Raw genomic sequence first — 26,758 nt, forward strand, 5'->3', positions numbered from 1 at the left:
AAATATGTTTAAATTTAATCACAAATTTAAGGGTCGATGTCTTGCACGTGCGCAGATATCATCCGTATGCTTAGCATTGTGCATTTCGAACCAGATTTAGTTTACACCCGAAACTTTATTTATGGTGTTAAGAATCTAAGATTGCTACGATGTACAAGGGATGAGTGGCTTGATGGATAGAGTCGCATGTTGATTGCGCTTCTTTTTGGTGGTCTTGAGTTCGAGTCTGGAAGCAGAACTTATAATTTTTATATTCATTTTCGTATATATTTTTATTTATAACTTTTCTCCGTGCTTATTCTATATTTAATACAAATTCCATCCATTTTCATACTTCCTAAAATAAAATTTAATATGAAAATATCTTTAAATTTAATAGAAATTTTAAGGTTCGATGCCTTGCACATGTGCACATACCATCCGTATGCTTAGCATTGTGCATTTCGATCCAGATTTCCTTCGCGTCCGAAACTTTATTTATGGTGTTAAGAATCTAAGATTACTACGTTGTACGAGGGATGCGTGGAATGGTGGATAGAGTCGCATGTTTGTTTGCTCTTCTTTTTGGTGGTCTTGTGTTCGAGTCTGGAAGCAGAAATTATAATTTTTATATTCATTTTCTTATATATTTTTATTTATAACTTTTCTCCGTGCTTATTCTATATTTAATACAAATTCCCTCCATTTTCATACTTCCTAAAATAAAATTTAATATGAAAATATCTTTAAATTTAATGACAAATTTAAGGGTCGATGTCTTGCACGTGCGCAGATATCATCCGTATGCTTAGCATTGTGCATTTCGAACCAGATTTAGTTTACACCCGAAACTTTATTTATGGTGTAAAGAATCTAAGATTGCTACGATGTACAAGGGATGAGTGGCTTGATGGATAGAGTGGCATGTTGATTGCGCTTCTTTTTGGTGGTCTTGAGTTCGAGCCTGGAAGCAAAACGAATAATTTGTTTCATTCATTAATTTCATATATTTTTATATATAACTTATATCCGTGCTTATACTATATTTACTACAAAATCCCTCCCTTTCCATACTTCCTAAAATAAAATTTAATGTGAAAATATCTTTAAATTTAATATAAATTTTAAGGTTCGATGCCTTGCACATGCGCAGATACCATCCGTATGCTTAGCATTGTGCATTTTGATCCAGATTTCCTTCGCGTCCGAAACATTTTTTATGGTGTTAAGAATCTAAGATTGCTACGTTGTACGAGGGATGCGTGGAATGGTGGATAGAGTCGCATGTTTGTTTGCTCTTCTTTTTGGTGGTCTCGTGTTCGAGTCTGGAAGCAGAACTTATAATTTTTATATTCATTTTCGTATATATTTTTATTTATAACTTTTCTCCGTGCTTATTCTATATTTAATACAAATTCCATCCATTTTCATACTTCCTAAAATAAAATTTAATGTGAAAATTTCTTTAAATTTAATAGAAATTTTAAGGTTCGATGCCTTGCACATGCGCAGATACCATCCGTATGCTTAGCATTGTGCATTTCAATCCAGATTTCTTTCGCGTCCGAAACTTTATTTATGGTGTTAAGAATCTAAGATTGCTACGTTGCACGAGGGATGCGTGGAATGGTGGATAGAGTCGCATGTTTGTTAGCTCTTCTTTTTGGTGGTCTCGTGTTCGAGTCTGGAAGCAGAACTTATAATTTTTATATTCATTTTCTTATATATTTTTATTTATAACTTTTCTCCGTGCTTATTCTATATTTAATACAAATTCCATCCAGTTTCATACTTCCTAAAATAAAATTTAATATGAAAATATCTTTAAATTTAATCACAAATTTAAGGGTCGACGTCTTGCACATGCGCAGATATCATCCGTATGCTTAGCATTGTGCATTTCGATCCAGATTTCCTTTACATCTGAAACTTTATTTATGGTATTAAGAATCTAAGATTGCTACGATGTACAAGGGATGAGTGGCTTGATTGATAGAGTGGCATGTTGATTGCGCTTCTTTTTGGTGGTCTTGAGTTCGAGCCTGGAAGCAAAACGAATAATTTTTTTCATTCATTAATTTCATATATTTTTATATATAACTTTTATCCGTGCTTATACTATATTTACTACAAAATCCCTCCCTTTCCATACTTCCTAAAATAAAATTTAATGTGAAAATATCTTTCAATTTAATATAAATTTTAAGGTTCGATGCCTTGCACATGCGCAGATACCATCCGTATGCTTAGCATTGTGCATTTCGATCCAGATTACCTTCGCGTCCGAAAATTTATTTATGGTGTTAAGAATCTAAGATTGCTACGTTGTACGAGGGATGCGTGGAATGGTGGATAGAGTCGCATGTTTGTTTGCTCTTCTTTTTGGTGGTCTCGTGTTCGAGTCTGGAAGCAGAACTTATAATTTTTATATTCATTTTCTTATATATTTTTATTTATAACTTTTCTCCATGCTTATTCTATATTTAATACAAATTCCATCCAGTTTCATACTTCCTAAAATAAAATTTAATATGAAAATATCTTTAAATTTAATAGAAATTTTAAGGTTCGATGTCTTGCACGTGCGCAGATATCATCCGTATGCTTAGCATTGTGCATTTCGAACCAGATTTAGTTTACACCCGAAACTTTATTTATGGTGTTAAGAATCTAAGATTGCTACGATGTACAAGGGATGAGTGGCTTGATGGATAGAGTCGCATGTTGATTGCGCTTCTTTTTGGTGGTCTTGAGTTCGAGTCTGGAAGCAGAACTTATAATTTTTATATTCATTTTCGTATATATTTTTATTTATAACTTTTCTCCGTGCTTATTCTATATTTAATACAAATTCCATCCATTTTCATACTTCCTAAAATAAAATTTAATATGAAAATATCTTTAAATTTAATAGAAATTTTAAGGTTCGATGCCTTGCACATGTGCACATACCATCCGTATGCTTAGCATTGTGCATTTCGATCCAGATTTCCTTCGCGTCCGAAACTTTATTTATGGTGTTAAGAATCTAAGATTACTACGTTGTACGAGGGATGCGTGGAATGGTGGATAGAGTCGCATGTTTGTTTGCTCTTCTTTTTGGTGGTCTTGTGTTCGAGTCTGGAAGCAGAAATTATAATTTTTATATTCATTTTCTTATATATTTTTATTTATAACTTTTCTCCGTGCTTATTCTATATTTAATACAAATTCCCTCCATTTTCATACTTCCTAAAATAAAATTTAATATGAAAATATCTTTAAATTTAATGACAAATTTAAGGGTCGATGTCTTGCACGTGCGCAGATATCATCCGTATGCTTAGCATTGTGCATTTCGAACCAGATTTAGTTTACACCCGAAACTTTATTTATGGTGTAAAGAATCTAAGATTGCTACGATGTACAAGGGATGAGTGGCTTGATGGATAGAGTCGCATGTTGATTGCGCTTCTTTTTGGTGGTCTTGAGTTCGAGTCTGGAAGCAGAACTTATAATTTTTATATTCATTTTCGTATATATTTTTATTTATAACTTTTCTCCGTGCTTATTCTATATTTAATACAAATTCCATCCATTTTCATACTTCCTAAAATAAAATTTAATGTGAAAATATCTTTAAATTTAATAGAAATTTTAAGGTTCGATGCCTTGCACATGAGAAGATACCATCCGTATGCTTAGCATTGTGCATTTCGATCCAGATTTCCTTCGCGTCCGAAACTTTATTTATGGTGTTAAGAATCTAAGATTGCTACGATGTACAAGGGATGAGTGGCTTGATTGATAGAGTGGCATGTTGATTGCGCTTCTTTTTGGTGGTCTTGAGTTCGAGCCTGGAAGCAAAACGAATAATTTTTTTCATTCATTAATTTCATATATTTTTATATATAACTTATATCCGTGCTTATACTATATTTACTACAAAATCCCTCCCTTTCCATACTTCCTAAAATAAAATTTAATGTGAAAATATCTTTAAATTTAATATAAATTTTAAGGTTCGATGCCTTGCACATGCGCAGATACCATCCGTATGCTTAGCATTGTGCATTTTGATCCAGATTTCCTTCGCGTCCGAAACATTTTTTATGGTGTTAAGAATCTAAGATTGCTACGTTGTACGAGGGATGCGTGGAATGGTGGATAGAGTCGCATGTTTGTTTGCTCTTCTTTTTGGTGGTCTCGTGTTCGAGTCTGGAAGCAGAACTTATAATTTTTATATTCATTTTCTTATATATTTTTATTTATAACTTTTCTCCGTGCTTATTCTATATTTAATACAAATTCCATCCAGTTTCATACTTCCTAAAATAAAATTTAATATGAAAATATCTTTAAATTTAATAGAAATTTTAAGGTTCGATGTCTTGCACGTGCGCAGATATCATCCGTATGCTTAGCATTGTGCATTTCGAACCAGATTTAGTTTACACCCGAAACTTTATTTATGGTGTTAAGAATCTAAGATTGCTACGATGTACAAGGGATGAGTGGCTTGATGGATAGAGTCGCATGTTGATTGCGCTTCTTTTTGGTGGTCTTGAGTTCGAGTCTGGAAGCAGAACTTATAATTTTTATATTCATTTTCGTATATATTTTTATTTATAACTTTTCTCCGTGCTTATTCTATATTTAATACAAATTCCATCCATTTTCATACTTCCTAAAATAAAATTTAATATGAAAATATCTTTAAATTTAATAGAAATTTTAAGGTTCGATGCCTTGCACATGCGCAGATACCAACCGTATGCTTAGCATTGTGCATTTCGATCCAGATTTCCTTCGCGTCCGAAACTTTATTTATGGTGTTAAGAATCTAAGATTGCTACGTTGTACGAGGGATGCGTGGAATGGTGGATAGAGTCGCATGCTTGTTAGCCCTTCTTTTTGGTGGTCTCGTGTTCGAGTCTGGAAGCAGAACTTATAATTTTTATATTCATTTTCTTATATATTTTTATTTATAACTTTTCTCCGTGCTTATTCTATATTTAATACAAATTCCATCCATTTTCATACTTCCTAAAATAAAATTTAATGTGAAAATATCTTTAAATTTAATAGAAATTTTAAGGTTCGATGCCTTGCACATGCGTAGATACCATCCGTATGCTTAGCATTGTGCATTTCGATCCAGATTTCCTTCGCGTCCGAAACTTTATTTATGGTGTTAAGAATCTAAGATTGCTACGTTGTACGAGGGATGCGTGGAATGGTGGATAGAGTCGCATGTTTGTTTGCTCTTCTTTTTGGTGGTCTTGTGTTCGAGTCTGTAAGAAGAAATTATAATTTTTATATTCATTTTCTTATATATTTTTATTTATAACTTTTCTCCGTGCTTATTCTATATTTAATACAAATTCCATCCATTTTCATACTTCCTAAAATAAAATTTAATATGAAAATATCTTTAAATTTAATAGAAATTTTAAGGTTCGATGCCTTGCACATGTGCACATACCATCCGTATGCTTAGCATTGTGCATTTCGATCCAGATTTCCTTCGCGTCCGAAACTTTATTTATGGTGTTAAGAATCTAAGATTGCTACGTTGTACGAGGGATGCGTGGAATGGTGGATAGAGTCGCATGTTTGTTTGCTCTTCTTTTTGGTGGTCTTGTGTTCGAGTCTGGAAGCAGAAATTATAATTTTTATATTCATTTTCTTATATATTTTTATTTATAACTTTTCTCCGTGCTTATTCTATATTTAATACAAATTCCCTCCATTTTCATACTTCCTAAAATAAAATTTAATATGAAAATATCTTTAAATTTAATGACAAATTTAAGGGTCGATGTCTTGCACGTGCGCAGATATCATCCGTATGCTTAGCATTGTGCATTTCGAACCAGATTTAGTTTACACCCGAAACTTTATTTATGGTGTAAAGAATCTAAGATTGCTACGATGTACAAGGGATGAGTGGCTTGATGGATAGAGTCGCATGTTGATTGCGCTTCTTTTTGGTGGTCTTGAGTTCGAGTCTGGAAGCAGAACTTATAATTTTTATATTCATTTTCGTATATATTTTTATTTATAACTTTTCTCCGTGCTTATTCTATATTTAATACAAATTCCATCCATTTTCATACTTCCTAAAATAAAATTTAATGTGAAAATATCTTTAAATTTAATAGAAATTTTAAGGTTCGATGCCTTGCACATGCGCAGATACCATCCGTATGCTTAGCATTGTGCATTTCGATCCAGATTTCCTTCGCGTCCGAAACTTTATTTATGGTGTTAAGAATCTAAGATTGCTACGTTGTACGAGGGATGCGTGGAATGGTGGATAGAGTCGCATGTTTGTTTGCTCTTCTTTTTGGTGGTCTCGTGTTCGAGTCTGGAAGCAGAACTTATAATTTTTATATTCATTTTCTTATATATTTTTATTTATAACTTTTCTCCGTGCTTATTCTATATTTAATACAAATTCCATCCAGTTTCATACTTCCTAAAATAAAATTTAATATGAAAATATCTTTAAATTTAATCACAAATTTAAGGGTCGACGTCTTGCACATGCGCAGATATCATCCGTATGCTTAGCATTGTGCATTTCGATCCAGATTTCCTTTACATCCGAAACTTTATTTATGGTGTTAAGAATCTAAGATTGCTTCGATGTACAAGGGATGAGTGGCTTGATGGATAGAGTCGCATTTTGATTGCGCTTCTTTTTGGTGGTCTTGAGTTCGAGTCTGGAAGCAGAACTTATAATTTTTATATTCATTTTCGTATATATTTTTATTTATAAATTTTCTCCGCGCTTATTCTATATTTAATACAAATTCCATCCATTTTCATACTTTATAAAATAAAATTTAATGTGAAAATATCTTTAAATTTAATAGAAATTTTAAGGTTCGATGCCTTGCACATGCGCAGATACCATCCGTATGCTTAGCATTGTGCATTTCGATCCAGATTTCCTTCGCGTCCGAAACTTTATTTATGGTGTTAAGAATCTAAGATTGCTACGATGTACAAGGGATGAGTGGCTTGATGGATAGAGTCGCATATTAATTGCGCTTCTTTTTGGTGGTCTTGAGTTCGAGTCCGGAAGCAGAACTTATAATTTTTATATTCATTTTCGTATATATTTTTATTTATAACTTTTCTCCGTGCTTATTCTATATTTAATACAAATTCCATCCAGTTTCATACTTCCTAAAATAAAATTTAATATGAAAATATCTTTAAATTTAATCACAAATTTAAGGGTCGACGTCTTGCACATGCGCAGATATCATCCGTATGCTTAGCATTGTGCATTTCGATCCAGATTTCCTTTACATCCGAAACTTTATTTATGGTGTTAAGAATCTAAGATTGCTACGATGTACAAGGGATGAGTGGCTTGATTGATAGAGTGGCATGTTGATTGCGCTTCTTTTTGGTGGTCTTGAGTTCGAGCCTGGAAGCAAAACGAATAATTTTTTTCATTCATTAATTTCATATATTTTTACATATAACTTTTATCCGTGCTTATACTATATTTACTACAAAATCCCTCCCTTTCCATACTTCCTAAAACAAAATTTAATGTGAAAATATCTTTAAATTTAATAGAAATTTTAAGGTTCCATGCCTTGCACATGCGTAGATACCATTCGTATGCTTAGCATTGTGCATTTCGATCCAGATTTCCTTCGCGTCCGAAACTTTATTTATGGTGTTAAGAATCTAAGATTGCTACGTGGTACGAGGGATGCGTGGAATGGTGGATAGAGTCGCATGTTTGTTTGCTCTTCTTTTTGGTGGTCTCGTGTTCGAGTCTGGAAGCAGAACTTATAATTTTTATATTCATTTTCTTATATATTTTTATTTATAACTTTTCTCCGTGCTTATTCTATATTTAATACAAATTCCATCCAGTTTCATACTTCCTAAAATAAAATTTAATATGAAAATATCTTTAAATTTAATCACAAATTTAAGGGTCGACGTCTTGCACATGCGCAGATATCATCCGTATGCTTAGCATTGTGCATTTCGATCCAGATTTCCTTTACATCCGAAACTTTATTTATGGTGTTAAGAATCTAAGATTGCTTCGATGTACAAGGGATGAGTGGCTTGATGGATAGAGTCGCATGTTGATTGCGCTTCTTTTTGGTGGTCTTGAGTTCGAGTCTGGAAGCAGAACTTATAATTTTTATATTCATTTTCGTATATATTTTTATTTATAAATTTTCTCCGCGCTTATTCTATATTTAATACAAATTCCATCCATTTTCATACTTTATAAAATAAAATTTAATGTGAAAATATCTTTAAATTTAATAGAAATTTTAAGGTTCGATGCCTTGCACATGCGCAGATACCATCCGTATGCTTAGCATTGTGCATTTCGATCCAGATTTCCTTCGCGTCCGAAACTTTATTTATGGTGTTAAGAATCTAAGATTGCTACGATGTACAAGGGATGAGTGGCTTGATGGATAGAGTCGCATATTAATTGCGCTTCTTTTTGGTGGTCTTGAGTTCGAGTCCGGAAGCAGAACTTATAATTTTTATATTCATTTTCGTATATATTTTTATTTATAACTTTTCTCCGTGCTTATTCTATATTTAATACAAATTCCATCCAGTTTCATACTTCCTAAAATAAAATTTAATATGAAAATATCTTTAAATTTAATCACAAATTTAAGGGTCGACGTCTTGCACATGCGCAGATATCATCCGTATGCTTAGCATTGTGCATTTCGATCCAGATTTCCTTTACATCCGAAACTTTATTTATGGTGTTAAGAATCTAAGATTGCTACGATGTACAAGGGATGAGTGGCTTGATTGATAGAGTGGCATGTTGATTGCGCTTCTTTTTGGTGGTCTTGAGTTCGAGCCTGGAAGCAAAACGAATAATTTTTTTCATTCATTAATTTCATATATTTTTACATATAACTTTTATCCGTGCTTATACTATATTTACTACAAAATCCCTCCCTTTCCATACTTCCTAAAACAAAATTTAATGTGAAAATATCTTTAAATTTAATAGAAATTTTAAGGTTCCATGCCTTGCACATGCGTAGATACCATTCGTATGCTTAGCATTGTGCATTTCGATCCAGATTTCCTTCGCGTCCGAAACTTTATTTATGGTGTTAAGAATCTAAGATTGCTACGTGGTACGAGGGATGCGTGGAATGGTGGATAGAGTCGCATGTTTGTTTGCTCTTCTTTTTGGTGGTCTCGTGTTCGAGTCTGGAAGCAGAACTTATAATTTTTATATTCATTTTCTTATATATTTTTATTTATAACTTTTCTCCGTGCTTATTCTATATTTAATACAAATTCCATCCATTTTCATACTTCCTAAAATAAAATTTAATGTGAAAATATCTTTAAATTTAATAGAAGTTTTAAGGTTCGATGCCTTGCACATGCGCAGATACCATCCGTATGCTTAGCATTGTGCATTTCGATCCAGATTTCCTTCGCGTCCGAAACTTTATTTATGGTGTTAAGAATCTAAGATTGCTACGTTGTACGAGGGATGCGTGGAATGGTGGATAGAGTCGAATGTTTGTTTGCTCTCCTTTTTGGTGGTCTCGTGTTCGAGTCTGGAAGCAGAACTTATAATTTTTATATTCATTTTCTTATATATTTTTATTTATAACTTTTCTCCGTGCTTATTCTATATTTAATACAAATTCCATCCAGTTTCATACTTCCTAAAATAAAATTTAATATGAAAATATCTTTAAATTTAATAGAAATTTTAAGGTTCGATGTCTTGCACGTGCGCAGATATCATCCGTATGCTTAGCATTGTCCATTTCGAACCAGATTTAGTTTACACCCGAAACTTTATTTATGGTGTTAAGAATCTAAGATTGCTACGATGTACAAGGGATGAGTGGCTTGATGGATAGAGTCGCATGTTGATTGCGCTTCTTTTTGGTGGTCTTGAGTTCGAGTCTGGAAGCAGAACTTATAATTTTTATATTCATTTTCGTATATATTTTTATTTATAACTTTTCTCCGTGCTTATTCTATATTTAATACAAATTCCATCCATTTTCATACTTCCTAAAATAAAATTTAATATGAAAATATCTTTAAATTTAATAGAAATTTTAAGGTTCGATGCCTTGCACATGCGCAGATACCAACCGTATGCTTAGCATTGTGCATTTCGATCCAGATTTCCTTCGCGTCCGAAACTTTATTTATGGTGTTAAGAATCTAAGATTGCTACGTTGTACGAGGGATGCGTGGAATGGTGGATAGAGTCGCATGCTTGTTAGCCCTTCTTTTTGGTGGTCTCGTGTTCGAGTCTGGAAGCAGAACTTATAATTTTTATATTCATTTTCTTATATATTTTTATTTATAACTTTTCTCCGTGCTTATTCTATATTTAATACAAATTCCATCCATTTTCATACTTCCTAAAATAAAATTTAATGTGAAAATATCTTTAAATTTAATAGAAATTTTAAGGTTCGATGCCTTGCACATGCGTAGATACCATCCGTATGCTTAGCATTGTGCATTTCGATCCAGATTTCCTTCGCGTCCGAAACTTTATTTATGGTGTTAAGAATCTAAGATTGCTACGTTGTACGAGGGATGCGTGGAATGGTGGATGGAGTCGCATGTTTGTTTGCTTTTCTTTTTGGTGGTCTTGTGTTCGAGTCTGTAAGAAGAAATTATAATTTTTATATTCATTTTCTTATATATTTTTATTTATAACTTTTCTCCGTGCTTATTCTATATTTAATACAAATTCCCTCCATTTTCATACTTCCTAAAATAAAATTTAATATGAAAATATCTTTAAATTTAATGACAAATTTAAGGGTCGATGTCTTGCACGTGCGCAGATATCATCCGTATGCTTAGCATTGTGCATTTCGAACCAGATTTAGTTTACACCCGAAACTTTATTTATGGTGTAAAGAATCTAAGATTGCTACGATGTACAAGGGATGAGTGGCTTGATGGATAGAGTCGCATGTTGATTGCGATTCTTTTTGGTGGTCTTGAGTTCGAGTCTGGAAGCAGAACTTATAATTTTTATATTCATTTTCGTATATATTTTTATTTATAACTTTTCTCCGTGCTTATTCTATATTTAATACAAATTCCATCCATTTTCATACTTCCTAAAATAAAATTTAATGTGAAAATATCTTTAAATTTAATAGAAATTTTAAGGTTTGATGCCTTGCACATGCGCAGATACCATCCGTATGCTTAGCATTGTGCATTTCGATCCAGATTTCCTTCGCGTCCGAAACTTTATTTATGGTGTTAAGAATCTAAGATTGCTACGTTGTACGAGGGATGCGTGGAATGGTGGATAGAGTCGCATGTTTGTTTGCTCTTCTTTTTGGTGGTCTCGTGTTCGAGTCTGGAAGCAGAACTTATAATTTTTATATTCATTTTCTTATATATTTTTATTTATAACTTTTCTCCGTGCTTATTCTATATTTAATACAAATTCCATCCAGTTTCATACTTCCTAAAATGAAATTTAATATGAAAATATCTTTAAATTTAATCACAAATTTAAGGGTCGACGTCTTGCACATGCGCAGATATCATCCGTATGCTTAGCATTGTGCATTTCGATCCAGATTTCCTTTAAATCCGAAACTTTATTTATGGTGTTAAGAATCTAAGATTGCTTCGATGTACAAGGGATGAGTGTCTTGATGGATAGAGTCGCATGTTGATTGCGCTTCTTTTTGGTGGTCTTGAGTTCGAGTCTGGAAGCAGAACTTATAATTTTTATATTCATTTTCGTATATATTTTTATTTATAACTTTTCTCCGTGCTTGTTCTATATTTAATACAAATTCCATCCATTTTCATACTTCCTAAAATAAAATTTAATGTGAAAATATCTTTAAATTTAATAGAAATTTTAAGGTTCGATGCCTTGCACATGCGCAGATACCATCCGTATGCTTAGCATTGTGCATTTCGATCCAGATTTCCTTCGCGTCCGAAACTTTATTTATGGTGTTAAGAATCTAAGATTGCTACGTTGTACGAGGGATGCGTGGAATGGTGGATAGAGTCGCATGCTTGTTAGCCCTTCTTTTTGGTGGTCTCGTGTTCGAGTCTGGAAGCAGAACTTATAATTTTTATATTCATTTTCTTATATATTTTTATTTATAACTTTTCTCCGTGCTTATTCTATATTTAATACAAATTCCATCCATTTTCATACTTCCTAAAATAAAATTTAATGTGAAAATATCTTTAAATTTAATAGAAATTTTAAGGTTCGATGCCTTGCACATGCGTAGATACCATCCGTATGCTTAGCATTGTGCATTTCGATCCAGATTTCCTTCGCGTCCGAAACTTTATTTATGGTGTTAAGAATCTAAGATTGCTACGTTGTACGAGGGATGCGTGGAATGGTGGATGGAGTCGCATGTTTGTTTGCTTTTCTTTTTGGTGGTCTTGTGTTCGAGTCTGTAAGAAGAAATTATAATTTTTATATTCATTTTCTTATATATTTTTATTTATAACTTTTCTCCGTGCTTATTCTATATTTAATACAAATTCCCTCCATTTTCATACTTCCTAAAATAAAATTTAATATGAAAATATCTTTAAATTTAATGACAAATTTAAGGGTCGATGTCTTGCACGTGCGCAGATATCATCCGTATGCTTAGCATTGTGCATTTCGAACCAGATTTAGTTTACACCCGAAACTTTATTTATGGTGTAAAGAATCTAAGATTGCTACGATGTACAAGGGATGAGTGGCTTGATGGATAGAGTCGCATGTTGATTGCGATTCTTTTTGGTGGTCTTGAGTTCGAGTCTGGAAGCAGAACTTATAATTTTTATATTCATTTTCGTATATATTTTTATTTATAACTTTTCTCCGTGCTTATTCTATATTTAATACAAATTCCATCCATTTTCATACTTCCTAAAATAAAATTTAATGTGAAAATATCTTTAAATTTAATAGAAATTTTAAGGTTTGATGCCTTGCACATGCGCAGATACCATCCGTATGCTTAGCATTGTGCATTTCGATCCAGATTTCCTTCGCGTCCGAAACTTTATTTATGGTGTTAAGAATCTAAGATTGCTACGTTGTACGAGGGATGCGTGGAATGGTGGATAGAGTCGCATGTTTGTTTGCTCTTCTTTTTGGTGGTCTCGTGTTCGAGTCTGGAAGCAGAACTTATAATTTTTATATTCATTTTCTTATATATTTTTATTTATAACTTTTCTCCGTGCTTATTCTATATTTAATACAAATTCCATCCAGTTTCATACTTCCTAAAATGAAATTTAATATGAAAATATCTTTAAATTTAATCACAAATTTAAGGGTCGACGTCTTGCACATGCGCAGATATCATCCGTATGCTTAGCATTGTGCATTTCGATCCAGATTTCCTTTAAATCCGAAACTTTATTTATGGTGTTAAGAATCTAAGATTGCTTCGATGTACAAGGGATGAGTGTCTTGATGGATAGAGTCGCATGTTGATTGCGCTTCTTTTTGGTGGTCTTGAGTTCGAGTCTGGAAGCAGAACTTATAATTTTTATATTCATTTTCGTATATATTTTTATTTATAACTTTTCTCCGTGCTTGTTCTATATTTAATACAAATTCCATCCATTTTCATACTTCCTAAAATAAAATTTAATGTGAAAATATCTTTAAATTTAATAGAAATTTTAAGGTTCGATGCCTTGCACATGCGCAGATACCATCCGTATGCTTAGCATTGTGCATTTCGATCCAGATTTCCTTCGCGTCCGAAACTTTATTTATGGTGTTAAGAATCTAAGATTGCTACGATGTACAAGGGATGAGTGGCTTGATGGATAGAGTCGCATGTTGATTGCGCTTCTTTTTGGTGGTCTTGAGTTCGAGTCTGGAAGCAGAACTTATAATTTTTATATTCATTTTCGTATATATTTTTATTTATAACTTTTCTCCGTGCTTATTCTATATTTAATACAAATTCCATCCAGTTTCATACTTCCTAAAATAAAATTTAATATGAAAATATCTTTAAATTTAATCACAAATTTAAGGGTCGACGTCTTGCACATGCGCAGATATCACCCGTATGCTTAGCATTGTGCATTTCGATCCAGATTTCCTTTACATCCGAAACTTTATTTATGGTGTTAAGAATCTAAGATTGCTACGATGTACAAGGGATGAGTGGCTTGATTGATAGAGTGGCATGTTGATTGCGCTTCTTTTTGGTGGTCTTGAGTTCGAGCCTGGAAGCAAAACGAATAATTTTTTTCATTCATTAATTTCATATATTTTTACATATAACTTTTATCCGTGCTTATACTATATTTACTACAAAATCCCTCCCTTTCCATACTTCCTAAAATAAAATTTAATGTGAAAATATCTTTAAATTTAATAGAAATTTTAAGGTTCGATGCCTTGCACATGCGTAGATACCATTCGTATGCTTAGCATTGTGCATTTCAATCCAGATTTCCTTCGCGTCCGAAACTTTATTTATGGTGTTAAGAATCTAAGATTGCTACGTGGTACGAGGGATGCGTGGAATGGTGGATAGAGTCGCCTGTTTGTTTGCTCTTCTTTTTGGTGGTCTCGTGTTCGAGTCTGGAAGCAGAACTTATAATTTTTATATTCATTTTCTTATATATTTTTATTTATAACTTTTCTCCGTGCTTATTCTATATTTAATACAAATTCCATCCAGTTTCATACTTCCTAAAATAAAATTTAATATGAAAATATCTTTAAATTTAATCACAAATTTAAGGGTCGACGTCTTGCACATGCGCAGATATCATCCGTATGCTTAGCATTGTGCATTTCGATCCAGATTTCCTTTACATCCGAAACTTTATTTATGGTGTTAAGAATCTAAGATTGCTTCGATGTACAAGGGATGAGTGGCTTGATGGATAGAGTCGCATGTTGATTGCGCTTCTTTTTGGTGGTCTTGAGTTCGAGTCTGGAAGCAGAACTTATAATTTTTATATTCATTTTCGTATATATTTTTATTTATAACTTTTCTCCGTGCTTATTCTATATTTAATACAAATTCCATCCATTTTCATACTTCCTAAAATAAAATTTAATGTGAAAATATCTTTAAATTTAATAGAAATTTTAAGGTTCGATGCCTTGCACATGCGCAGATACCATCCGTATGCTTAGCATTGTGCATTTCGATCCAGATTTCCTTCGCGTCCGAAACTTTATTTATGGTGTTAAGAATCTAAGATTGCTACGTGGTACGAGGGATGCGTGGAATGGTGGATAGAGTCGCATGTTTGTTTGCTCTTCTTTTTGGTGGTCTCGTGTTCGAGTCTGGAAGCAGAACTTATAATTTTTATATTCATTTTCTTATATATTTTTATTTATAACTTTTCTCCGTGCTTATTCTATATTTAATACAAATTCCATCCAGTTTCATACTTCCTAAAATAAAATTTAATATGAAAATATCTTTAAATTTAATCACAAATTTAAGGGTCGACGTCTTGCACATGCGCAGATATCATCCGTATGCTTAGCATTGTGCATTTCGATCCAGATTTCCTTTACATCCGAAACTTTATTTATGGTGTTAAGAATCTAAGATTGCTTCGATGTACAAGGGATGAGTGGCTTGATGGATAGAGTCGCATGTTGATTGCGCTTCTTTTTGGTGGTCTTGAGTTCGAGTCTGGAAGCAGAACTTATAATTTTTATATTCATTTTCGTATATATTTTTATTTATAACTTTTCTCCGTGCCTATTCTATATTTAATACAAATTCCATCCAGTTTCATACTTCCTAAAATAAAATTTAATATGAAAATATCTTTAAATTTAATCACAAATTTAAGGGTCGACGTCTTGCACATGCGCAGATATCATCCGTATGCTTAGCATTGTGCATTTCGATCCAGATTTCCTTTACATCCGAAACTTTATTTATGGTGTTAAGAATCTAAGATTGCTACGATGTACAAGGGATGAGTGGCTTGATTGATAGAGTGGCATGTTGATTGCGCTTCTTTTTGGTGGTCTTGAGTTCGAGCCTGGAAGCAAAACGAATAATTTTTTTCATTCATTAATTTCATATATTTTTACATATAACTTTTATCCGTGCTTATACTATATTTACTACAAAATCCCTCCCTTTCCATACTTCCTAAAATAAAATTTAATGTGAAAATATCTTTAAATTTAATAGAAATTTTAAGGTTCGATGCCTTGCACATGCGTAGATACCATTCGTATGCTTAGCATTGTGCATTTCAATCCAGATTTCCTTCGCGTCCGAAACTTTATTTATGGTGTTAAGAATCTAAGATTGCTACGTGGTACGAGGGATGCGTGGAATGGTGGATAGAGTCGCATGTTTGTTTGCTATTCCTTTTGGTGGTCTCGTGTTCGAGTCTGGAAGCAGAACTTATAATTTTTATATTCATTTTCGTATATATTTTTATTTATAACTTTTTTCCGTGCTTATACTATATTTACTACAAATTCCATCCATTTTCATACTTCCTAAAATAAAATTTAATGTGAAATTATCTTTAAATTTAATATAAATTTTAAGGTTCGATGCCTTGCACATGCGCAGATACCATCCGTATGCTTAGCATTGTGCATTTCGATCCAGATTTCCTTCGCGTCCGAAACATTTTTTATGGTGTTAAGAATCTAAGATTGCTACGTTGTACGAAGGATGCGTGGAATGGTGGATAGAGTCGCATGTTTGTTTGCTCTTCTTTTTGGTGGTCTCGTGTTCGAGTCTGGAAGCAGAACTTATAATTTTTATATTCATTTTCGTATATATTTTTATTTATAACTTTTCTCCGTGCTTATTCTATATTTAATACAAATTCCATCCATTTTCATACTTCCTAAAATAAAATTTAATGTGAAAATATCTTTAAATTTAATAGAAATTTTAAGGTTCGATGCCTTGCACATGCGCAGATACCATCCGTATGCTTAGCATTGTGCATTTCGATCCAGATTTCCTTCGCGTCCGAAACTTTATTTATGGTGTTAAGAATCTAAGATTGCTACGTTGTACGAGGGATGCGTGGAATGGTGGATAGAGTCGCATGTTTGTTTGCTCTTCTTTTTGGTGGTCTCGTGTTCGAGTCTGGAAGCAGAACTTATAATTTTTATATTCATTTTCTTATATATTTTTATTTATAACTTTTCTCCGTGCTTATTCTATATTTAATACAAATTCCATCCAGTTTCATACTTCCTAAAATGAAATTTAATATGAAAATATCTTTAAATTTAATCACAAATTTAAGGGTCGACGTCTTGCACATGCGCAGATATCATCCGTATGCTTAGCATTGTGCATTTCGATCTAGATTTCCTTTAAATCCGAAACTTTATTTATGGTGTTAAGAATCTAAGATTGCTTCGATGTACAAGGGATGAGTGGCTTGATGGATAGAGTCGCATATTGATTGCGCTTCTTTTTGGTGGTCTTGAGTTCGAGTCTGGAAGCAGAACTTATAATTTTTATATTCATTTTCGTATATATTTTTATTTATAACTTTTCTCCGTGCTTATTCTATATTTAATACAAATTCCATCCATTTTCATACTTCCTAAAATAAAATTTAATGTGAAAATATCTTTAAATTTAATAGAAATTTTAAGGTTCGATGCCTTGCACATGCGCAGATACCATCCGTATGCTTAGCATTGTGCATTTCGATCCAGATTTCCTTCGCGTCCGAAACTTTATTTATGGTGTTAAGAATCTAAGATTGCTACGATGTACAAGGGATGAGTGGCTTGATGGATAGAGTCGCATGTTGATTGCGCTTCTTTTTGGTGGTCTTGAGTTCGAGTCTGGAAGCAGAACTTATAATTTTTATATTCATTTTCGTATATATTTTTATTTATAACTTTTCTCCGTGCTTATTCTATATTTAATACAAATTCCATCCAGTTTCATACTTCCTAAAATAAAATTTAATATGAAAATATCTTTAAATTTAATCACAAATTTAAGGGTCGACGTCTTGCACATGCGCAGATATCATCCGTATGCTTAGCATTGTGCATTTCGATCCAGATTTCCTTTACATCCGAAACTTTATTTATGGTGTTAAGAATCTAAGATTGCTACGATGTACAAGGGATGAGTGGCTTGATTGATAGAGTGGCATGTTGATTGCGCTTCTTTTTGGTGGTCTTGAGTTCGAGCCTGGAAGCAAAACGAATAATTTTTTTCATTCATTAATTTCATATATTTTTACATATAACTTTTATCCGTGCTTATACTATATTTACTACAAAATCCCTCCCTTTCCATACTTCCTAAAATAAAATTTAATGTGAAAATATCTTTAAATTTAATAGAAATTTTAAGGTTCGATGCCTTGCACATGCGTAGATACCATTCGTATGCTTAGCATTGTGCATTTCAATCCAGATTTCCTTCGCGTCCGAAACTTTATTTATGGTGTTAAGAATCTAAGATTGCTACGTGGTACGAGGGATGCGTGGAATGGTGGATAGAGTCGCATGTTTGTTTGCTCTTCTTTTTGGTGGTCTCGTGTTCGAGTCTGGAAGCAGAACTTATAATTTTTATATTCATTTTCTTATATATTTTTATTTATAACTTTTCTCCGTGCTTATTCTATATTTAATACAAATTCCACCCAGTTTCATACTTCCTAAAATAAAATTTAATATGAAAATATCTTTAAATTTAATCACAAATTTAAGGGTCGACGTCTTGCACATGCGCAGATATCATCCGTATGCTTAGCATTGTGCATTTCGATCCAGATTTCCTTTACATCCGAAACTTTATTTATGGTGTTAAGAATCTAAGATTGCTTCGATGTACAAGGGATGAGTGGCTTGATGGATAGAGTCGCATGTTGATTGCGCTTCTTTTTGGTGGTCTTGAGTTCGAGTCTGGAAGCAGAACTTATAATTTTTATATTCATTTTCGTATATATTTTTATTTATAACTTTTCTCCGTGCTTATTCTATATTTAATACAAATTCCATCCATTTTCATACTTCCTAAAATAAAATTTAATGTGAAAATATCTTTAAATTTAATAGAAATTTTAAGGTTCGATGCCTTGCACATGCGCAGATACCATCCGTATGCTTAGCATTGTGCATTTCGATCCAGATTTCCTTTACATCCGAAACTTTATTTATGGTGTTAAGAATCTAAGATTGCTACGATGTACAAGGGATGAGTGGCTTGATTGATAGAGTGGCATGTTGATTGCGCTTCTTTTTGGTGGTCTTGAGTTCGAGCCTGGAAGCAAAACGAATAATTTTTTTCATTCATTAATTTCATATATTTTTACATATAACTTTTATCCGTGCTTATACTATATTTACTACAAAATCCCTCCCTTTCCATACTTCCTAAAATAAAATTTAATGTGAAAATATCTTTAAATTTAATAGAAATTTTAAGGTTCGATGCCTTGCACATGCGTAGATACCATTCGTATGCTTAGCATTGTGCATTTCAATCCAGATTTCCTTCGCGTCCGAAACTTTATTTATGGTGTTAAGAATCTAAGATTGCTACGTGGTACGAGGGATGCGTGGAATGGTGGATAGAGTCGCATGTTTGTTTGCTCTTCTTTTTGGTGGTCTCGTGTTCGAGTCTGGAAGCAGAACTTATAATTTTTATATTCATTTTCGTATATATTTTTATTTATAACTTTTCTCCGTGCTTATTCTATATTTAATACAAATTCCATCCAGTTTCATACTTCCTAAAATAAAATTTAATATGAAAATATCTTTAAATTTAATCACAAATTTAAGGGTCGACGTCTTGCACATGCGCAGATATCATCCGTATGCTTAGCATTGTGCATTTCGATCCAGATTTCCTTTACATACGAAACTTTATTTATGGTGTTAAGAATCTAAGATTGCTACGATGTACAAGGGATGAGTGGCTTGATTGATAGAGTGGAATGTTGTTTGCGCTTCTTTTTGGTGGTCTTGAGTTCGAGCCTGGAAGCAAAACGAATAATTTTTTTCATTCATTAATTTTATATATTTTTATATATAACTTTTATCCGTGCTTATACTATATTTACTACAAAATCCCTCCCTTTCCATACTTCCTAAAATAAAATTTAATGTGAAAATATCTTTAAATTTAATATAAATTTTAAGGTTCGATGCCTTGCACATGCGCAGATACCATCCGTATGCTTAGCATTGTGCATTTCGATCCAGATTTCCTTCGCGTCCGAAACATTTTTTATGGTGTTAAGAATCTAAGATTGCTACGTTGTACGAAGGATGCGTGGAATGGTGGATAGAGTCGCATGTTTGTTTGCTCTTCTTTTTGGTGGTCTCGTGTTCGAGTCTGGAAGCAGAACTTATAATTTTTATATTCATTTTCGTATATATTTTTATTTATAACTTTTCTCCGTGCTTATTCTATATTTAATACAAATTCCATCCATTTTCATACTTCCTAAAATAAAATTTAATGTGAAAATATCTTTAAATTTAATAGAAATTTTAAGGTTCGATGCCTTGCACATGCGCAGATACCATCCGTATGCTTAGCATTGTGCATTTCGATCCAGATTTCCTTCGCGTCCGAAACTTTATTTATGGTGTTAAGAATCTAAGATTGCTACGTTGTACGAGGGATGCGTGGAATGGTGGATAGAGTCGCATGTTTGTTTGCTCTTCTTTTTGGTGGTCTCGTGTTCGAGTCTGGAAGCAGAACTTATAATTTTTATATTCATTTTCGTATATATTTTTATTTATAACTTTTCTCCGTGCTTATTCTATATTTAATACAAATTCCATCCAGTTTCATACTTCCTAAAATAAAATTTAATATGAAAATATCTTTAAATTTAATCACAAATTTAAGGGTCGACGTCTTGCACATGCGCAGATATCATCCGTATGCTTAGCATTGTGCATTTCGATCCAGATTTCCTTTACATCCGAAACTTTATTTATGGTGTTAAGAATCTAAGATTGCTTCGATGTACAAGGGATGAGTGGCTTGATGGATAGAGTCGCATGTTGATTGCGCTTCTTTTTGGTGGTCTTGAGTTCGAGTCTGGAAGCAGAACTTATAATTTTTATATTCATTTTCGTATATATTTTTATTTATAACTTTTCTCCGTGCTTATTCTATATTTAATACAAATTCCATCCATTTTCATACTTCCTAAAATAAAATTTAATGTGAAAATATCTTTAAATTTAATAGAAATTTTAAGGTTCGATGCCTTGCACATGCGCAGATACCATCCGTATGCTTAGCATTGTGCATTTCGATCCAGATTTCCTTTACATCCGAAACTTTATTTATGGTGTTAAGAATCTAAGATTGCTACGATGTACAAGGGATGAGTGGCTTGATTGATAGAGTGGCATGTTGATTGCGCTTCTTTTTGGTGGTCTTGAGTTCGAGCCTGGAAGCAAAACGAATAATTTTTTTCATTCATTAATTTCATATATTTTTACATATAACTTTTATCCGTGCTTATACTATATTTACTACAAAATCCCTCCCTTTCCATACTTCCTAAAATAAAATTTAATGTGAAAATATCTTTAAATTTAATAGAAATTTTAAGGTTCGATGCCTTGCACATGCGTAGATACCATTCGTATGCTTAGCATTGTGCATTTCAATCCAGATTTCCTTCGCGTCCGAAACTTTATTTATGGTGTTAAGAATCTAAGATTGCTACGTGGTACGAGGGATGCGTGGAATGGTGGATAGAGTCGCATGTTTGTTTGCTCTTCTTTTTGGTGGTCTCGTGTTCGAGTCTGGAAGCAGAACTTATAATTTTTATATTCATTTTCGTATATATTTTTATTTATAACTTTTCTCCGTGCTTATTCTATATTTAATACAAATTCCATCCATTTTCATACTTCCTAAAATAAAATTTAATGTGAAAATATCTTTAAATTTAATAGAAATTTTAAGGTTCGATGCCTTGCACATGCGCAGATACCATCCGTATGCTTAGCATTGTGCATTTCGATCCAGATTTCCTTTACATCCGAAACTTTATTTATGGTGTTAAGAATCTAAGATTGCTACGATGTACAAGGGATGAGTGGCTTGATTGATAGAGTGGCATGTTGATTGCGCTTCTTTTTGGTGGTCTTGAGTTCGAGCCTGGAAGCAAAACGAATAATTTTTTTCATTCATTAATTTCATATATTTTTACATATAACTTTTATCCGTGCTTATACTATATTTACTACAAAATCCCTCCCTTTCCATACTTCCTAAAATAAAATTTAATGTGAAAATATCTTTAAATTTAATAGAAATTTTAAGGTTCGATGCCTTGCACATGCGTAGATACCATTCGTATGCTTAGCATTGTGCATTTCAATCCAGATTTCCTTCGCGTCCGAAACTTTATTTATGGTGTTAAGAATCTAAGATTGCTACGTGGTACGAGGGATGCGTGGAATGGTGGATAGAGTCGCATGTTTGTTTGCTCTTCTTTTTGGTGGTCTCGTGTTCGAGTCTGGAAGCAGAACTTATAATTTTTATATTCATTTTCTTATATATTTTTATTTATAACTTTTCTCCGTGCTTATTCTATATTTAATACAAATTCCACCCAGTTTCATACTTCCTAAAATAAAATTTAATATGAAAATATCTTTAAATTTAATCACAAATTTAAGGGTCGACGTCTTGCACATGCGCAGATATCATCCGTATGCTTAGCATTGTGCATTTCGATCCAGATTTCCTTTACATCCGAAACTTTATTTATGGTGTTAAGAATCTAAGATTGCTTCGATGTACAAGGGATGAGTGGCTTGATGGATAGAGTCGCATGTTGATTGCGCTTCTTTTTGGTGGTCTTGAGTTCGAGTCTGGAAGCAGAACTTATAATTTTTATATTCATTTTCGTATATATTTTTATTTATAACTTTTCTCCGTGCTTATTCTATATTTAATACAAATTCCATCCATTTTCATACTTCCTAAAATAAAATTTAATGTGAAAATATCTTTAAATTTAATAGAAATTTTAAGGTTCGATGCCTTGCACATGCGCAGATACCATCCGTATGCTTAGCATTGTGCATTTCGATCCAGATTTCCTTTACATCCGAAACTTTATTTATGGTGTTAAGAATCTAAGATTGCTACGATGTACAAGGGATGAGTGGCTTGATTGATAGAGTGGCATGTTGATTGCGCTTCTTTTTGGTGGTCTTGAGTTCGAGCCTGGAAGCAAAACGAATAATTTTTTTCATTCATTAATTTCATATATTTTTACATATAACTTTTATCCGTGCTTATACTATATTTACTGCAAAATCCCTCCCTTTCCATACTTCCTAAAATAAAATTTAATGTGAAAATATCTTTAAATTTAATAGAAATTTTAAGGTTCGATGCCTTGCACATGCGCAGATACCATCCGTATGCTTAGCATTGTGCATTTCGATCCAGATTTCCTTCGCGTCCGAAACTTTATTTATGGTGTTAAGAATCTAAGATTGCTACGTTGTACGAGGGATGCGTGGAATGGTGGATAGAGTCGCATGTTTGTTTGCTCTTCTTTTTGGTGGTCTCGTGTTCGAGTCTGGAAGCAGAACTTATAATTTTTATATTCATTTTCGTATATATTTTTATTTATAACTTTTCTCCGTGCTTATTCTATATTTAATACAAATTCCATCCAGTTTCATACTTCCTAAAATAAAATTTAATATGAAAATATCTTTAAATTTAATCACAAATTTAAGGGTCGACGTCTTGCACATGCGCAGATATCATCCGTATGCTTAGCATTGTGCATTTCGATCCAGATTTCCTTTACATCCGAAACTTTATTTATGGTGTTAAGAATCTAAGATTGCTTCGATGTACAAGGGATGAGTGGCTTGATGGATAGAGTCGCATGTTGATTGCGCTTCTTTTTGGTGGTCTTGAGTTCGAGTCTGGAAGCAGAACTTATAATTTTTATATTCATTTTCGTATATATTTTTATTTATAACTTTTCTCCGTGCTTATTCTATATTTAATACAAATTCCATCCATTTTCATACTTCCTAAAATAAAATTTAATATGAAAATATCTTTAAATTTAATAGAAATTTTAAGGTTCGATGCCTTGCACATGCGCACATACCATCCGTATGCTTAGCATTGTGCATTTCCATCCAGATTTAGTTTACATCCGAAACTTTATTTATGGTGTTAAGAATCTAAGATTGCTACGATGTACAAGGGATGAGTGGCTTGATTGATAGAGTGGCATGTTGATTGCGTTTCTTTTTGGTGGTCTTGAGTTCGAGCCTGGAAGCAAAACGAATAGTTTTTTTCATTCATTAATTTCATATATTTTTATATATAACTTTTATCCGTGCTTATACTATATTTACTACAAAATCCCTCCCTTTCCATACTTCCTAAAATAAAATTTAATTTGAAAATATCTTTAAATTTAATAGAAATTTTAAGGTTCGATGCCTTGCACATGCGTAGATGGATGGATGGATAGTGGGATTTAGTGGCGCAAGAGCCAAATTTGACTATACTGCGCCAGTCGTGTGGTTAAAATATATAAGGTGGTTTTTATGCAAGGTTCTGTAGAATTAAAAACTGATTAAAAAATTGCAAGGTCATATCTACAAACATTGTAAAAATTGGTAACAAATTAAAATGTCAAATAAAATTGTAAAAGCCAATTTCTTTTAAAAACTTAAAAAGGTTTTTGTGGGGACGTTCCACCACGAGCTTTTTCATGTCCACTGTTGAAGTACAGAAAAAACGTAAACGATAATGATTAAAATTAGGACACTCTATTAAAAGATGAAGAACGGTTAAAATCACTTGGCATCTAGAGCAGAAAGGAGCTCGATCGCCGAATAAAAGGTGTTTATGTGTATAACGAGTATGACCAATGCGGAGTCTAGACAATTTGACGTCTAGCTCTCGCACTGGTAAACAAGGCCAGGATGAAATGATAGGTTTTATGACATAAAGTTTGTTATTGATATGATTATTCCATGATTCCTGCCAGAGTGAGTACAGACGACGTTGAAAAATATTTTGAGCATCACAGAACGGGATGTCTCGCTGTGCAAGCAAAGATGCACTCTTTGCTGCGTTATCCGCCTGCTCATTACCAGTGATTCCGACATGACTCGGAATCCAGCAAAATAATATCTTAAATTCCCTGTTTTTTAAAGTTCATAGAAGATCAAGAATTTCCAGGGCAACCGGGTGAATCTGATTATTACAGTTGGAAAACATTGTCAATGAACTCATGCTGTCAGTATAGATACAAAATTTACGATCAGAGGAGAGGGAAATCCTCTGAAGAGCATAAAAGATGGCTAATAATTCAGCAGATAAAGCAGATAGAGATGAATCTAGACGGTAACTAAATATGTCGGTATCAAAAACAATGCCGCAACCAACATGGCCTTCTGATTTCGAACCATCCGTAAATATTTTTAAATAATCTGAATACTGACAGCGATGAGAATGAAACAGATTCTGGTAGACAATAGGGGCAGTACTCTGCTTCTCAAAACCAGAGAAGGGATTTAAAAATGAAAACTGAGGAATATTCCAGGGAGGAAAGGAAAATGGATCGGAAGTCTGGATTACCTTATCATGAAGTCCATAATCACGAAGGAGCAGTTTAACTCTCTCGCAGAATGGAAGTGCGTGAGAGCGACGAGCATTATAAAGTCTCCGAAGACTAACTGGAAATATCAAAGAACACACCGGATGCTTCGGAACAGACAGTGCTCGAAGATAATATTGGGCAGATAATTTTTCACGCCGTAAACTTAGTGGTAGATGATGGCAGAGAGCATACAGACTATTCACAGGCGAGGTGCGAAATGCTCCTAAGCTAATTCTCAAAGCAGAATGATGTATGGTATCAAGTCTACGTAAAACCGTAGGACGAGCAGAGCCATACACCATACTTCCGTAATCTATACGGGATAAAGTCACTGCCTGATAAATTCTGAGCAAAGAAGTTCGATCTGCTCCCCAAGTGGTTCTGGACAGTACCTTGAGAATATTTAATGACCTATCACACCTCTTCCGCAAATGTAGGACATGCGGAAGGAAAGTGAGCTTACGGTCAAATATTATCCCCAAAAACTTTATTTCATTTACCACAGGGATGGTAGCATTACGAATCTGAACTTTGGGATCTAAATGAATACCCCGTTTCCTACAAAAATGGACGCATCTACTTTTCTCTGGAGAAATCGTATGTCCATTTTCATTGCACCAATTTACAAGTTTGTTTACAGCAACCTGCAGTTGTCGCTCTATCAGGTGCATATTGCTCCCTTGGCAAGATATCTGGAGATCATCCACGTATAATGTGCCTTGAATAGATGGAGGTAAAACATTAATTATTTGGCTAAAATGGACAATAAAAAGAGTAACACTAAGAATGCTACCCTGCGGGACACCTTCAGTTTGAATAAAATCATTTGAATAGACGTTACCCATGCGAACTTTAAACGTTCGACAAGTTAAAAAGTTTTTTAAAAATATCGGTAAATTTCCTCTAAAGCCATAGTTAAAAAGCGTTGAGAGTATGCCGTGACGCCACGTACGGTCGTACGCTTTCTCTATATCGAAAAAAAATAGATACAAGGTGATTTCTCTTCACAAATGCATTGCGAATTTGCGTTTCCAGAAGGACGAGGTTGTCAACAGTTGACCGTCCTCTACGGAAACCACTCTGTAACTGAGAGATACATCCTTGTTTTTCTAATTCAAAAATCAGACGAGAATTGACCATACGTTCT

This window comes from Argiope bruennichi, chromosome X2, assembly GCF_947563725.1.
Source record: "Argiope bruennichi chromosome X2, qqArgBrue1.1, whole genome shotgun sequence".
Taxonomy (NCBI): Eukaryota; Metazoa; Arthropoda; class Arachnida; order Araneae; family Araneidae; genus Argiope; species Argiope bruennichi.